The 15,698-nt window shown below is 37.5% G+C and overlaps 1 non-coding gene across 1 annotated transcript; it reads right to left on the bottom strand.

The window, feature by feature from the left end:
* Positions 1 to 4,424: 4,424 nt before the first annotated feature.
* LOC147934406 (small nucleolar RNA R71) lies at positions 4,425 to 4,531 on the bottom strand. Its single transcript, XR_015573305.1, has one exon. It is a non-coding gene; the product is annotated as a small nucleolar RNA R71 (small nucleolar RNA).
* Between the last annotated feature and the right edge of the window lie 11,167 nt (positions 4,532 to 15,698).

The raw sequence follows: 15,698 nt of genomic DNA, 5'->3' as shown, positions 1-15,698 counted from the left end.
CGACGATAATAGCCTCCAGCTCCTTGATCTTGTCGTCTTTGGCCCTACTAGCCGTCCGGTCTGTTTGAAGCATTCCTTTATTTTATCGAACTTGAATCCAGAAGACGATAGTGTTTTTACTCGCATATCTTACGGTTGAGTCAGCACACTGATTTTAGCAGCGGTCTGTTAATGCGTTAAAAAAAATGCGTTAGATCGCCCATACGAAATCTGAACAAGTTAAGGGAAAGTAGTAATACGAACCATAAGGTGGGACTTAGCGATGTCGAGGCGTCCTCTGCCGAATGCTTGCGATTGACCATGGGCTGCAGTTCAGGAACGGAGTCATCTCCGATCTGCTTTCCTTTATCTTGCTTCTTCTTTTTCTTTTTCCTTCTCTCCCCGTTTTTCGAGTGGGAGGACATTCTCTTCGGCGATCGAAGGGTCGGCCTCTTCTAAAATCAAAGGAGGGTTACCTGTTTCCACGGTATCCTCAAGGTCGACTATGTTGACGTTTTCATCATCACCCTGAATAGGGTCGACGTCAGATCGGACTTCAGTGTGAGAGTTCGGATGCACAATTTGAAGGCAGCTGGCCTCGATAACACATGATCCGACAGGTTCCGAGGTTTGCCCCAGCGAACTCGCGAAACTCGGGAATGATGTCCTAGCTTTGTCCATCGCTCTTTCGACACGAATGCGAGTAATCAATTCCCACCGCTGATTATTACCAGATAGTAGTGCGTCCTTGACGGATTGATAGCCGCGAGCTAGACGTGTCAGACAGAGTGGAAGATCTGAAAACAAAGGACGGGAAGTTAAAGCAAGTTATAAATGCCACGGTCAATCAAAGCAAACAGGAAATTAAAAATCTAGCAGGATTTCCATTCCACACTCTCCGATGGAAGCCCAGCGGGTTCTTGAATGAGTATTGGTCGACGCAAACATAGAAATAGCGGGCAGCCCACTTTTTGAAATTGCTAACTTTTTTGCCAGGGAGAAAGTTATGATTCGGCTTCATGTTCACCTCCCAGTTCTCCTTACTCTTTGATATTTTAAAACTCGATAGATGTTCGAAGCATTGGACTCCGATCTCGACTCCTACTTCGATCGCTATAGTAAGAGCAGCGACGAAATTACAGATACTGCATGGGGCGAGCTGGCAGATCGGTATCCTGCGTCTTTGGGCGTACAGCGTTAATAGAGCTGGAATTGGAAACCAAAGGCGACATTCTGAAAAATAATCTTCGTACAAGCAGACGTACCCTTCTGGAGGATTCCAGGGGCGATGATCATCTCGTGGGATTAGGATTGTAACGCCACTGTTCCCTAGTCCGCATTAGGATCATCTTCGTTGACCGACCTGATCGAACTCAGAGTCTTTTCACCTCCGATTCGCCCTTTATGGTCCAACGATGGTGGGATGTCTTCAATCAAGATCCCCAAGGGAATAAATCGATCTTCTTCTAGGCGCATATCGACATTGGGAGGTTCATCATTCCCATCTTCGTGGCGATCTATAGGTTGAGCTTGTGAGGAAGAAGCCCCAGCCGAACATCGAACTAGGGGAAGTTGAGCTTCAGAGCCCGATCTGGGAAATCCTCCGATCTGTGTAACACGCTTTAGGTTAGGTGCTTCGCGTCTGGAATTGCATCGAAATAGTTGACCACTTTCGGTTTCGGGCGAGGAGGCGAGATCCGAAGTGCTCGCCATAACAGATGATCGGAGAGTGCGGAGGAAAGTCGGGAATTGCAATAATAAAATAAGCAAAGAGGAGAGAGAACAGAGCAGAATACCTTTGCGTTGCTGGCGGAAAATGGGAAATGACGAAGCGGAGCTGCGTATTTATAGAGTTGAATGGGCGGCAACCCTACGAAAAGTCATCATAACCTATATGACCTTTCAGCTTCCGACCTAGCAGATGTGACATATGTGACACGTGTTACCATGACGATGTGTGGCGAAGCGATGCAAAAATCCGGATTATGTAATTAAAATTCTTTATGGTTTAGATCAGATATTTTATTTCCTATAGTTCTAACATTCGAATTTAATCCCGAATATTCAGAACTGGGGGGGGGGAATAATTGTTGGTGCGGGATTTAGCACCTCCAACATACCGATCTAAACCAGAAAGATAATTCAATTATGATATGTCTATATTTTGTCTCTCCTTAGCCTATTTTTATCATGCATTTAGCTAGGATAACTCATTGGTTTGCATCGTTTTCTAGTTTTTTCTATACACTTTGCACGTCTAGGTAGCTCTTGCATCATCCTTGCATACATTGTGCATTTTGGAGTATTTCAGGTATTTAGGAAACGTTGGAAGCTATTCTCGTCCGAGCCATGGTCACCATCTTCATTCTCGTCCGAGCCATGGTCACCATCTTCATTCTCGTCCGAGCCATGGTCACCATCTTCGTTTCGTCCGAGCCATGGTCACCATCTTCATTCTCGTCCGAGCCATGGTCACCATCTTCATTCTCGTCCGAGCCATGGTCACCATCTTCATTCTCGTCCGAGCCATGGTCACCATCTCCGTCTCGTCCGAGCCATTGTCACCATCTCCGTTCCGTCCGAGCTATCCGTCCAAGCCATGCTCCTCAGCCTTCCATCCGAGCTATGATGACATTGGATTCCATTCGACGCACATGGACTTGATCGCACATGTCGGGAAGAAAGACGTTTGGTTTCACATGCTTCAGGAGATTACCGAACCGACGCTTTACCTTGTCGTTTTAAGTTTTAGGGCTTTCCATGTTGGACTACTATATATACATTTTGTTAAGTCTTTGCGGAGACATCTTATCTTTTAATCTCGTTTTCGTTCCCAGAAGGTTTTTAACCTAGCATCCAAAACACGTTCTCAGACTTGTATTCCGATATCGTTGAGATTTATTGAGATTTTGCATTTGATTCCTTCTACAAAGTTGTTAATCTTATTTTTATCTATCTTATTATGCTTGATTCAATGATTTCGGTGTTTGCATCCTTGACTATGATTTTCGGATCTGAGTAGTGTGGTAGTTCCTGAGGATGGGATAGATTAGGTGGAGGATCTTAGGATGTAGAGTGTTTAAGCTTTGATTGTAAAATTCCCTTCTGGACTAGAGTTAGAATTACTTGTTTCTCTCTGATCAATTGGAACTAGGTTCGAGACATTTCCGCACCCAAAAGGTGTTTGATGAAATGTCTGACCAACTAGTGCCAGAGACTTACGTTCCTAGCCTAAGAGATTAGTTGTCTAGGATGTTTGTTGACACGAATGAACTTGTCTGTCATGCCTGCTCGACCACGTTTCTCTAGCGAGAGCTAGGTATGGAAGTGGTTGCGTCTGAGTAGCTTTTGCCAAGAGATTGGATTAGCTAAGTTGTGATGTTCATTGTTTAGGGATACTTTGCTTATGGTATGTTAAACACTCCTTAGACTAGAATACTCCACCGACATCAATTACCCCATCCTTAGGACTTCTTTCTTTCTGATTTTTATTACATTCCTGGAACTGTTTCGTTTGTTCATGCTTAGAATCGTTTGCGTTTTTATTCACTTTCGCTTCTTGTCATGCATTCTTGTTTCTTGTTCTGTGACTCATTTCCATTTCGCATTTTGATCATTCTAGGACTCTTAGATAAAAACACTCTTTGAATTGGCTTAACTTGTGATTCCTTGATTGCATCTTGATTGCTAGCAACATCCCATTTGGATTGACACCTTAAATACTACAACACTTAAGGTTAATTGAACCTGCTAGGAGACACAAAAATCTTAGTATCAATTTGGCGCCGTTGCCATTTGGGAATCGTTTTGCTACATTTAAGATTTCAAGTTTTGCAAGATTAAGTTCTGTTACACTTATCATTCTGAGTACTGACTTGCTTTGGTTTTTTGCTTGTTTGTCTTGCACCTCAGGTACCTGTTGATTGCAACCTTGCATGCACACCAGATCAAGAGGGCATCAGAATCTCCTTCCTGTTATCGACGAAATCAATCGGTTGCAACGCCCACGACAAGCTCGTATTTCCACCGATCATCCCGTACCAGTCCCTATGGAACAACAGCATGAACCACATCAGGGACCGCGAAACATTGGTGCTGGGAATGCACCGAACACTCACACTCAACGTGCTGGAATCGTCCCTCCCGCCGTGCCGAACAACAACTTCGAGATCAAAAGTGGTCTGATTACCATGATCCAAGGAAACAAGTTTCACGGGTTGCCTATGGAGGATCCACTCGACCACTTGGACGAGTTCGACCGTCTTTGTGGTCTCACCAAGATCAACGGCGTGAGTGAGGATGGTTACAAGTTGCGCCTCTTCCCTTTCTCCCTGGGAGACAAGGCTCATCAATGGGAGAAAAACCTTCCCAAGGGATCAATCACCACCTGGGATGGCTGCAAGAAGGCATTCTTGGCCAAGTTTTTCTCTAACTCCAGAACAGCACGTCTCAGGAATGAGATTTCCAGCTTCACTCAGAAGAGCTCAGAATCATTCTGTGAAGCCTGGGAGCGTTTCAAGGGTTACCACAGCCAGTGTCCACACCATGGTTTCAGCAACGAGTCACTGCTGAGCACTCTATACCATGGTGTACTTCCAAAAATCCGCATGCTGCTTGACACTGCTTCTAACGGTAATTTCTTGAACAAAGACGTTGAGGAAGGATGGCAACTGGTTGAGAATCTCGCTCAGTCTGACGGCAACTACAATGAGGATTATGACCGCACAGTTCGCGGTGACGCTGGGTCTGAGGAGAAGTACAAGAGGGACCTTAAGAATGTCAATGACAAGCTTGACCGCCTCTTGCTAAGTCAGCAGCAGACTGTCCATTTTGTATCTGAGGATGACCCTTTTCAAGTTCAGGATGGGAAGGGTGAGCAGTCTGAAGCAATCAACTACGTACAGAATCAAGGTGGATACAACAAGGGTTATAACCCCTACAAGATGAACCCCAATTTGTCTTACCGGAGCACCAATGTTGCAAATCCACAAGATCAGGTGTACCCTCCTCAGCAGCAACAACAAGGTATGCAAAAGCCTTTTGTTCCTTACAATCAAGGATTCATGCCTAAGCAACAGTTCCAGCAAAGTTCTCACGCTCCTCCCGGACCACCACCTGGATTTTCACCACAACAAGTTCAACCTACTCAAGCTCCAGATCAAGAAATGAAGCACATGCTGCAACAACTTCTTCAAGGTCAAGCTAGTGGTTCTCTGGATACTGCTAAGAAGTTTGCTGAACTCAGTCAGCGGATGGAATTCTCTTACAATGATCTGAATGTCAAGTTTGAAGCTCTTAACTCCAAGATGAAGTATATGGAAGGCAAGACTGTTTCTACTTCTACCCCAACAACTGGCCAACTACCTGGAAAAGCAGTTCAAAACCCCAAGGACTATGCTACTATGCATGCCATCACCACCCAAGCTGTAGATGTACGGCTCACTGAGGACACTGAGAGTTTAGATAGGGAGGATTTTCTTCAATATGAAGTTGAGATAAAGGATCCTGTCGAGGTGCTCAAGGATCCAATTGAGTCAGCCAAACAATCTGATCCTGAAGCTACTAAAGAACCCACTACTCCCAAGGATAAACCTGTGAGATTCATTCCTCCACCATACAAGCCACCTCTACCATTTCCAGTGAGGTTTAAGAAGCAGCTTACTGAGAAGTACAAAGCTCTGTTCGAAAACCAAGTCAAGGAGATTGAACTTAGGATGCCTTTGCTTGATGCATTTGCACTTGTGCCTCAATATCAACAGTTTTTAACTGACTTGGTAACCGAAAAGACCAAAGAGAAGGAGGAGATAGCTAAAGGAGCTCAAGCTAGGGCTCTGGAAGATGAGAGGGTAGGGCATGACATAGGTGGGGTTATTCATGAATGCAAGGCTGTCGTTCAGAAGATGATTATCCCAAAGAAGCTAGAGGACCCTGGTTCTTTCACCTTGCGTTGTTCTCTAGGTCCATTGACCTTCAAAAAGTGCCTATGTGACCTTGGTGCTTCAGTAAGCCTCATGCCACTCTCTGTAGCTCAGAGGCTAGGATTCAACGAATACAAGTCATGCAACCTCCGCTTAATATTGGCTGATAGGACTACTAGATTGCCTCATGGTCTATTAGAGAACCTGTCCATCAAAATTGGACAAGCTGAGATTCCTACTGACTTTGTTGTGCTGGAAATGGATGAAGAGCCTAAAGATCCACTAATCCTGGGAAGGCCTTTCTTAGCTACAGCTGGAGCAGTCATTGATGTAAAGAAGGGGATGATTGATCTCAATCTGGGTAACAGCTTCAAGATGAAGTTTGATATCAAGGATTCTAAGAAGAAACCAACTATTGATGGACAGACCTTCGTGATTGAAGAGAAAGATCAGAAATCTGGGTTTGGCATCTTTGAGGATGTGAATGAGGCAGAAGCAGAGGTTTTGGTAACCAAAGAGAAAACTCAAAGTGTCACTCGAACATTCTCCAACTCGAGTGCAGTCGTTACCCTCCCTACGCGTCGAGACATACTTCCTAATCACCAACCGAAAGAGACAAGTCCTCCCGCGCTTGACAGTTTATCTGAACCCCAAACAACCAAGATTTTAAGGGATACAGTGGCGGAGTTAACAGCCACGTTGGAGGAGATGAGAGGGCAAATCATGCAGCTCCAAGATAAAGTTAAAATCTCTTCTCCAAGAAAAGCAAGACAGAGGTTGGGGATAATGAAGAAGAGAAGATCTTTTCTTCTTGAACCTGGGCAGAATGCTAAAGAGTATATGGTTAGACAAGACATTCTAGAGGGGTCTACAAAACTCGACTCGACCGACACCGGCACATCACGCTCGCGACTCGACCTTCCCGACTGCCTCACTCGAGCTGCTGTTCTCGCTGTTCCGAACCGACAAATTGAGCCGACATTCCCAACAGCCTCAATCGAGCCACATTCCGACTTCCTCTCTCGAGCCACTCACGACACCCGCTCGAGCCCACATCTGGGCATGCACGGAGTTGAGCAGCAGATCAAACATCAAGGGGATTATCAGCCTGCAGAGGTGGTTGTGCTAGTATCAGATCATGGCGAGTCCAGAGTCGACGACATGCAGTGTGACGAGCAGCCGAACATGTATCAGAACACGCAAGCGGTTGAGCAGCACGTCGACCAAACCACTGAGGACACCCCTGCGGATCCAGAACAAGGTGAAGGACAAAGTCAATATAACGCTCCTCCTTGGGCGAGTTCAGACTCCTTTTTCTACTACTGAGGTACTTCGACCTTCCCTTTGTACATACCATTTCATTCCTGCATTGTTTCTGTTGTGATTCTTAAATCCTCCTCCAAATTTTTCTTACACAGGAGACTGTGTAATTTAAGTTTGAGGGAGGGTTTGAGATGATGTATTTAATGTTGTGTTCTGTGATTCTTATTTTAATTTTTGCATCATATCATATTTGAGTTTGCATCCATCTATTGCATTAAAAAAAAAAAAGAAAAAAAAATGAAAATTTCCACAAAAACAGAGTGTTCATGTAGTTTTGCACTTGCATACTAGGATTGAGTCTATGTTTATTCATATAGGGTTGTTGCATTTAGCATAGGGGTTTATGATGATTGTAACCTTGTTAGCATGCTGGATTCAATAGGATAGGATCAAGGCCCTTGTTCTTAGTTCTTTGATGCTTGTTGATTGAACCTGAAAAGTTAAGATTGAAGCATGTTTTGAATTGATATCATTCCCTATCTACTTGAACCTAATCCTGACTTGCAATTATCCTGTTATGCATTGAAGTTGAACTCATGGATACCATATACATACTTGGATTGTCTTTCACATTTTTACCACCCTTGTCAATCCAAGTAGCTGATTCCCATCTTTGGAACAGTTCCCCGCACCCTTAACCAACCGTTCTTCCAAGCCAATTGTATTTTTGAGTGTCAGGTCTTTTTCCGAGTTGAGCTTGTTAGAAAGTGTTAGGTTCTAACCGACAAGAGTAGGATCCTGTGTAGTTCTAGTTCGCGTTATCCGGACTAGTAGGACTAGGTGAGAACTCGATTTTGGGTATTGGGTATAGATTTGTGCAGAAGAGTGAAGTGTAAAAAGAAAGTAAAAGGGAGAAAGTCTTTAGGAGGGGGATGTGTTTTCAAGGTTTACAAGTCTAGTAAAGGATTTGGGTTGAGCAAAACAATGAGTTATTGGTTCTGGGCATAAAACGAAAAGATTAGACAAAGAAAAGAAAGTAAAAATGCTTATGATGTCTAGAGTCCTTAGAAGAAAAGAAAAAGAACCATAGTGATAATAAAGATCTCCCAATCTGCTAGAATGATAATAAGTGAACTTCTCCTAAGACCAAGTATAAAGAGTGAAAGAATGGGTTTGAGATGATGTTTCTGATGAAGGGTAGAGATAGGACCAACTTCCGTTTGGAATGTTCTTTGGGTAGACAGGACGCTGCTCTTGTATGTATCAGTTGGTTTCAACCTTTAGCCTTCTCTTAAGCTCAACTCATTTTTGTGAGAGAACCTTGTCATGTATTGATGAAACCGCTCGAGAAGGAGACCATCTAAATCTCCAACCCTTCACCCTAGCCAAATGAGTTCAACGACATTGCTTAGCTTGATTCACGGTTCTCTGTTAATGAATGTTAAAGGGAATGATTGATAGGATTGCATGTGTAAAAAAAATATAGAGTTCTTTCACCATGCATCATAGAACTAAAAACAAGGACCTTGATTCTAACTATTTTATTTAGCATGTTTTAGGTTCTGAGACCCCATCTTCACACCTCTTCTCCATACTCTATTCTTGATTGTTTGCTTGAGGGCAAGCAAAGAGTAAGCTTGGGGGAGTTGATATGTCTATATTTTGTCTCTCCTTAGCCTATTTTTATCATGCATTTAGCTAGGATAACTCATTGGTTTGCATCGTTTTCTAGTTTTTTCTATACACTTTGCACGTCTAGGTAGCTCTTGCATCATCCTTGCATACATTGTGCATTTTGGAGTATTTCAGGTATTTAGGAAACGTTGGAAGCTATTCTCGTCCGAGCCATGGTCACCATCTTCATTCTCGTCCGAGCCATGGTCACCATCTTCGTTCTCGTCCGAGCCATGGTCACCATCTTCGTTTCGTCCGAGCCATGGTCACCATCTTCATTCTCGTCCGAGCCATGGTCACCATCTTCATTCTCGTCCGAGCCATGGTCACCATCTTCATTCTCGTCCGAGCCATGGTCACCATCTCCGTCTCGTCCGAGCCATTGTCACCATCTCCGTTCCGTCCGAGCTATCCGTCCAAGCCATGCTCCTCAGCCTTCCATCCGAGCTATGATGACATTGGATTCCATTCGACGCACATGGACTTGATCGCACATGTCGGGAAGAAAGACGTTTGGTTTCACATGCTTCAGGAGATTACCGAACCGACGCTTTACCTTGTCGTTTTAAGTTTTAGGGCTTTCCATGTTGGACTACTATATATACATTTTGTTAAGTCTTTGCGGAGACATCTTATCTTTTAATCTCGTTTTCGTTCCCAGAAGGTTTTTAACCTAGCATCCAAAACACGTTCTCAGACTTGTATTCCGATATCGTTGAGATTTATTGAGATTTTGCATTTGATTCCTTCTACAAAGTTGTTAATCTTATTTTTATCTATCTTATTATGCTTGATTCAATGATTTCGGTGTTTGCATCCTTGACTATGATTTTCGGATCTGAGTAGTGTGGTAGTTCCTGAGGATGGGATAGATTAGGTGGAGGATCTTAGGATGTAGAGTGTTTAAGCTTTGATTGTAAAATTCCCTTCTGGACTAGAGTTAGAATTACTTGTTTCTCTCTGATCAATTGGAACTAGGTTCGAGACATTTCCGCACCCAAAAGGTGTTTGATGAAATGTCTGACCAACTAGTGCCAGAGACTTACGTTCCTAGCCTAAGAGATTAGTTGTCTAGGATGTTTGTTGACACGAATGAACTTGTCTGTCATGCCTGCTCGACCACGTTTCTCTAGCGAGAGCTAGGTATGGAAGTGGTTGCGTCTGAGTAGCTTTTGCCAAGAGATTGGATTAGCTAAGTTGTGATGTTCATTGTTTAGGGATACTTTGCTTATGGTATGTTAAACACTCCTTAGACTAGAATACTCCACCGACATCAATTACCCCATCCTTAGGACTTCTTTCTTTCTGATTTTTATTACATTCCTGGAACTGTTTCGTTTGTTCATGCTTAGAATCGTTTGCGTTTTTATTCACTTTCGCTTCTTGTCATGCATTCTTGTTTCTTGTTCTGTGACTCATTTCCATTTCGCATTTTGATCATTCTAGGACTCTTAGATAAAAACACTCTTTGAATTGGCTTAACTTGTGATTCCTTGATTGCATCTTGATTGCTAGCAACATCCCATTTGGATTGACACCTTAAATACTACAACACTTAAGGTTAATTGAACCTGCTAGGAGACACAAAAATCTTAGTATCAAATTACTTAAACGGATTCTCGGTTAAGATCCAATTGAATGTTTACTCTAGGCATGCTCGGAAGAAGGAGGTCCAGCCCCGAAGGTGAAGAGCCGACTTCCCAATTCGCCCGGTGGCCGACTTGAAGAGAAGAAGCAACTTTCCTTATTTTAGTTCGAGTTATAAGGAAAGCTAATATATTCTGTAATCTAGAGAAGCGTATAAATAAGGGGAGACTCTTTCATTGTAATCATCCAGCATTGAATACAATAATTCAGCTTTTTTATTGTTCTTAGCGAAACCCTAATTTGAGTTCTAAGAGATCTAAACCTTTTTCCGATTTCAAGCTTAGATCGAGTTCATTGAGAGATTGCTTCCTTGAATTTATTTCCCCCATCAAACAAATTTATTGTGGAAACCTAGTTTCTACAATTTCGGAGAAGTCTACTACTTTGAATCTATCAAAATCGGGTATAGTGGGAGAAAATTCAAAATAGCTTTGGTAGATGTTGGTTGTAGTTTTGTAGAGTGATTATTTTCGAACTTTTTTTTTCTTTTGTCAACAAAACAATAATTAGAAAGTAATTCCAGGAGTGGTAACCTAAAAACAAAAATTTCAAACTTTTAATTACAATTATTTTTAAAAATATATATAATATTCAAAAGTGTTATTTAAATAACATTTAGATAAACTCTAAACAAATATTCTTACCCAAAAAACAAAAAACAAAACTCTAAACAAATATTATTTATAAATTTCTATATTACTTGTGTTTTCTATATTTTAAAAAAATCATGTAAAACCAAAAAACTTCATATTTTATCAAAAAAATCATCTATCTTAATGATCCACCCTAGTAAAATCTTTATATGCATTATTTATTTGCAATGATATGATTGAGACGATCGCCTAGAAAACATGACATATGCAGAGAGTTGAAAATCAATTGTACTTTTCATCGACATATACCTAATGCAAGTTGGGGATGCAATAATTCTTATTGGACAATTCTGAAGGTGCAAGCAAGTAACAATATTGACACTGTCGTTACACATTGGTCCCGTGTACGTATCTAATTCAGTTTCAAGATTCAGTGATTCTATTCCATATTTGTTCTCCAACTTATTACTGATATCTAAAGATGTCCAAAAAAAAATTATTCCATAAGTAGAAAACCGAAACAATTGATCCAAAAGATCAAATTATATTGTCAACCATTTGTTTTGTCAACCAATCTGTTTTGTTAACCAATCAAATTCTATTATTTTCATACATAAATATTTGGTTATCGTACTCGTTTAAATCTAATAAATTACACATTTCTCATAGCACTATACCACAAGTTAATCAAAAATCAAACATAGAACTTTATCTATATTAACATTTTTGAAGTACATTTTGTGTTATGTCCTTTTAGTTTTGTTTATTTAAACAATTATTTACAACTTTAACCCCTAAACAATTTCCCAAACTAATATTACTCCAGAATTTGTTTCTTAAATATTTTATTTCATTCAAATTAAAAAAAAATAACAGCAATCAATATGGAAATAGAAACCATCATATATTTAACCACACATTATGTTGTGTTTTGAAGATATTCTATATCTGAATCCTTCGTAAACAAAGAAAACAACAATTTGATTCCCATTTTGTTTTCTAAAACCTGTGAGCTTTGATTCTTAACGTAAGAAGAACTTCGATTGACATTTATTTAAATATTATAATTAACATATAAAACTTAATAAAAAAATTTAATTATTACGAATATGTAAAATTAAAAAAGTCTAAAATATTATATAATGCGGTTATATAGTAGATGAGTTATAAAAAGGACATGTTGAAATTAATAAAATATTATTAAATTTGTGTTTAACACGGGTTATATTCTCACTTAATTATTTATCAACACTACTAATATTAGAATATTTGACATAAAATCAAGTTGTTTTAACTAAAATTGTATAAAATAATTAAATCATTAGGAAAAATGTGGCTTAATCACAGCGTATAAATTAGTATTTAGATCCTTTATTTTTTGTTAAAATAATTAAAAATCAAAATAGAATCTCAAACACTAAACAAAACAAACTAAATATAACAAACAAATGGTCAAGTGTATTGCGGGTTAAAAAAATAATACAAATATTTAGTCGCACAACAACTAAAAAATTTAGTTATTCCTCTATTTACAAAACATCGAATATTTAACAAACATGTACAACATAAAATATAAATTATAATAGAAATTATATGTTTGCGGTATACCGTAAGTTAAAATCTAGTTATTAAAATAAAACTAGAGAATTTAGAAAAAAAAAAAAAATCAACGAGTTTAGACTTCAACTCATTTTGGCCTTTAGGTGGGCCGAGTCAACCAGTGCCGGTCATAAACGTCCCCTTACATGCTCCCAAAACAAAAAGTCAACTCAACTATATAATTGGAATATTTTAGTTTCATTATCTTAATATAAGTTTTGAACATAGACCACAAAAACAATAATCTTTGGTACTCGATCGTTCGTTTACGTGATTTGCATTGCTAAGTGTCGATGGATCATTTGGTATTCGGTGTCTTGTCAAGTAAGTACACTATTTTGGGTTTGAAAAGTCATGGTGAAGAGATTCAAGATCGAAGATTCGATGGACAACATGACCATGTGATGTCGATATGACAACGTGATATTTTCACCTAAGTTCTCAATCCTCACTTTATTTTTATTTTTGATGAGTTACCTTAAAAACAAAACCCATGAAACCGGAGATGTGAGGCTAATGGTTTCGATCTAATATACTAAATTAACGAATAAGCGAATCTTGTTTATAAAACTAATTATTGAAGTAGGTTACATTTAAAAACGTATATATTAATTTTTATTAAGAATTGATTAGAGTTTCTAATTGTGGTGCCACCTAATCACCGTCTAACAACATTAGACCGATTCAATGATGTATCAATGATATTATTATTATGTTACTAAATGGATCTTTCGACGATGTTAGAGCCAAGGTTTTCTAATTCGTCAAACACATATTTAAATATATATATATATATATATTCAGATATATATATAGATTATTGATCATTGTTAAAACAAGAATAATCATTTTCGTAAAACACATCTTTTTTTTTTCTTCTTTGCTTGCTGCCTAGGATAATTAGAAGCCTTGTCTCATTAATTGTAGGAAAATTTTATTAATCTTTCATTAGTGTACATCTTAATTCTTAAGGTTGCAACAAGACCGAGAGAACAGTCATATAATGTGCGACTTTTAATACAAGATCATATTTTCATTTGTTATTCGGTCATTTGGTGAAGTGAGTTAAGGACTGAAGGTTGATGGTTTTACGACTTTTAAAACAAGATCATATTTTCATTTGTTATTTTCATTTGGTCTTTTTGAAGCGGGTGATATTGCACGAGTGAATCCAGTTTTACACTACTAAATGTGCAACTGCATTCATATATTTATTTCCTAATTCAGTTATGAAATCTTATAATCCATTCCATTGCGATGATATCGATAATCATGCTCTTATTCCATAATATATATACATATATTATATGAATATCAAAATAATCAAGTAAACTATATTATGTTTGATAATCGAATCTTATCAAACTAGTTTGATGATGGTTATAGCTTGCAAAGTTTGATGTGTGCCTTGTTTTTAATTGCTTTTCTTCTTGTGTTTCCTTAGAGAATGAACCCTTTCAGGCTTTGGTTTTTTTTTTTTGGATCTTGAAGAATAACCAAGCTTTATATAATTTAGGACTAATATAACTGTATAATAAGATTTGTTTCCCTTTAAAGTTTAGAACTAAATAGAAAAATCTTTTTCTTCTTCTAGCATATGTGCGAGGAAATATAGACAAAACCTCCGATCGATAATATAATAATAAGTAACTTTGAGAAAATAAACTATAATAAAATATTTTAAACCAGTTGATTTTGGATGGATTATACGTGACGTAACCATGTGTCACATTCAATGTCAAATCACCTCCAACAATCATATTATTTCAATGGGATATAAAATTATGATTCTGGGCATGTTACTTTGAAAATTATTAAATTTATATTATTATATAGAAATCGAATAAAATACTTCACGTTAAAATACTATTTTTAGTTTGATATTTTTATACTTCTTTGTTATGAGTTTGTCTTTTTTTTCTTCTAACATATACAAAATATAGTGATATATAGTACAATGATTTGTTAATTATAATAATAATATTATGAGATATCCGGTGCTATACAGCATTGAATCAATATTATTTCGTAAAATTATAATATAATAATAAAATTATTGTTTGATTTTTTTAAAAGTTATTTTGTTTGAGAGAGTATGTACTTTTAATATTGCATTTTTTCGTAAATCTACATATATCTTGTTGAACACTAACTATTTTAGAATGTTATAGTATTTTAATTTGTTTGATGTATATTACAGTTTTATATTATTTTTAGTTGTATTTATATTATTATTTTGTGAATTATTTAAAATTTTTAATTATAATATTATAATTATGAGCAAATAAAATTTTTTAATATTAATTTATCAACCATATAAATTTAGTTTTACCAACCCATCGTTGTGGAACATAAAAAACACATATTTTTCATCATAGATTTAGTAATATATCTCCGTTTAAAAAAAATCTAAATCAAAACATATGCAAAAAAAAAACTACTATTTATTAGTCATATGTACTATATGATAATTCGAAACAATTTGTAAACGAAATATTCCAAATATAGTTATTAAACATAATCATATTTATACTTAGATATGAAATCTTAGTTTTTAAATTCTGATTGGTTTACAATTTTTAAAATTAGTTAGTAATTTTCGTCCATAATTAATTAGTGAGATAAAATATATTTTTTTGAAAACGAATAACTATTTCAAAAAACTTATTTTTCTAATATTTAAATTATATATTTATCTTTACTAAAAGATTAAACATTTTCATTTAGCAAAAAAAAAAGATTAAACATTTTCCTTGGGGTTATTAGTTTGAGATTTAAATAGATTCTTAAAGACTTTAAATGTTATGTAGAATATGTTGTTATTAGATCAAGATTTTATTAAACTCTGCTAAAGTTTAGTGTTATTAGTTTGTGATTTGTAAAAAATCATTTAAAATCTTTACAATCTTGAGTTATTGGATTCGAAATTTTAGAAAATCATTAAATGTTTTGTGTTATTCAATTAAAACAAAAAAAAAACTATGATTGTTAATTTATTCAACTATTCTGTTACTAGTTCATGATT

Source organism: Camelina sativa, chromosome 11 (genome assembly GCF_030686135.1).
Source record: "Camelina sativa cultivar CO46 ecotype springtype chromosome 11, ASM3068613v1".
NCBI classification, from domain to species: Eukaryota; Viridiplantae; Streptophyta; class Magnoliopsida; order Brassicales; family Brassicaceae; genus Camelina; species Camelina sativa.
The sequence above is the reverse complement of the archived record's forward strand: the minus strand, read 5'-3'. Positions and strand labels throughout refer to the sequence as shown.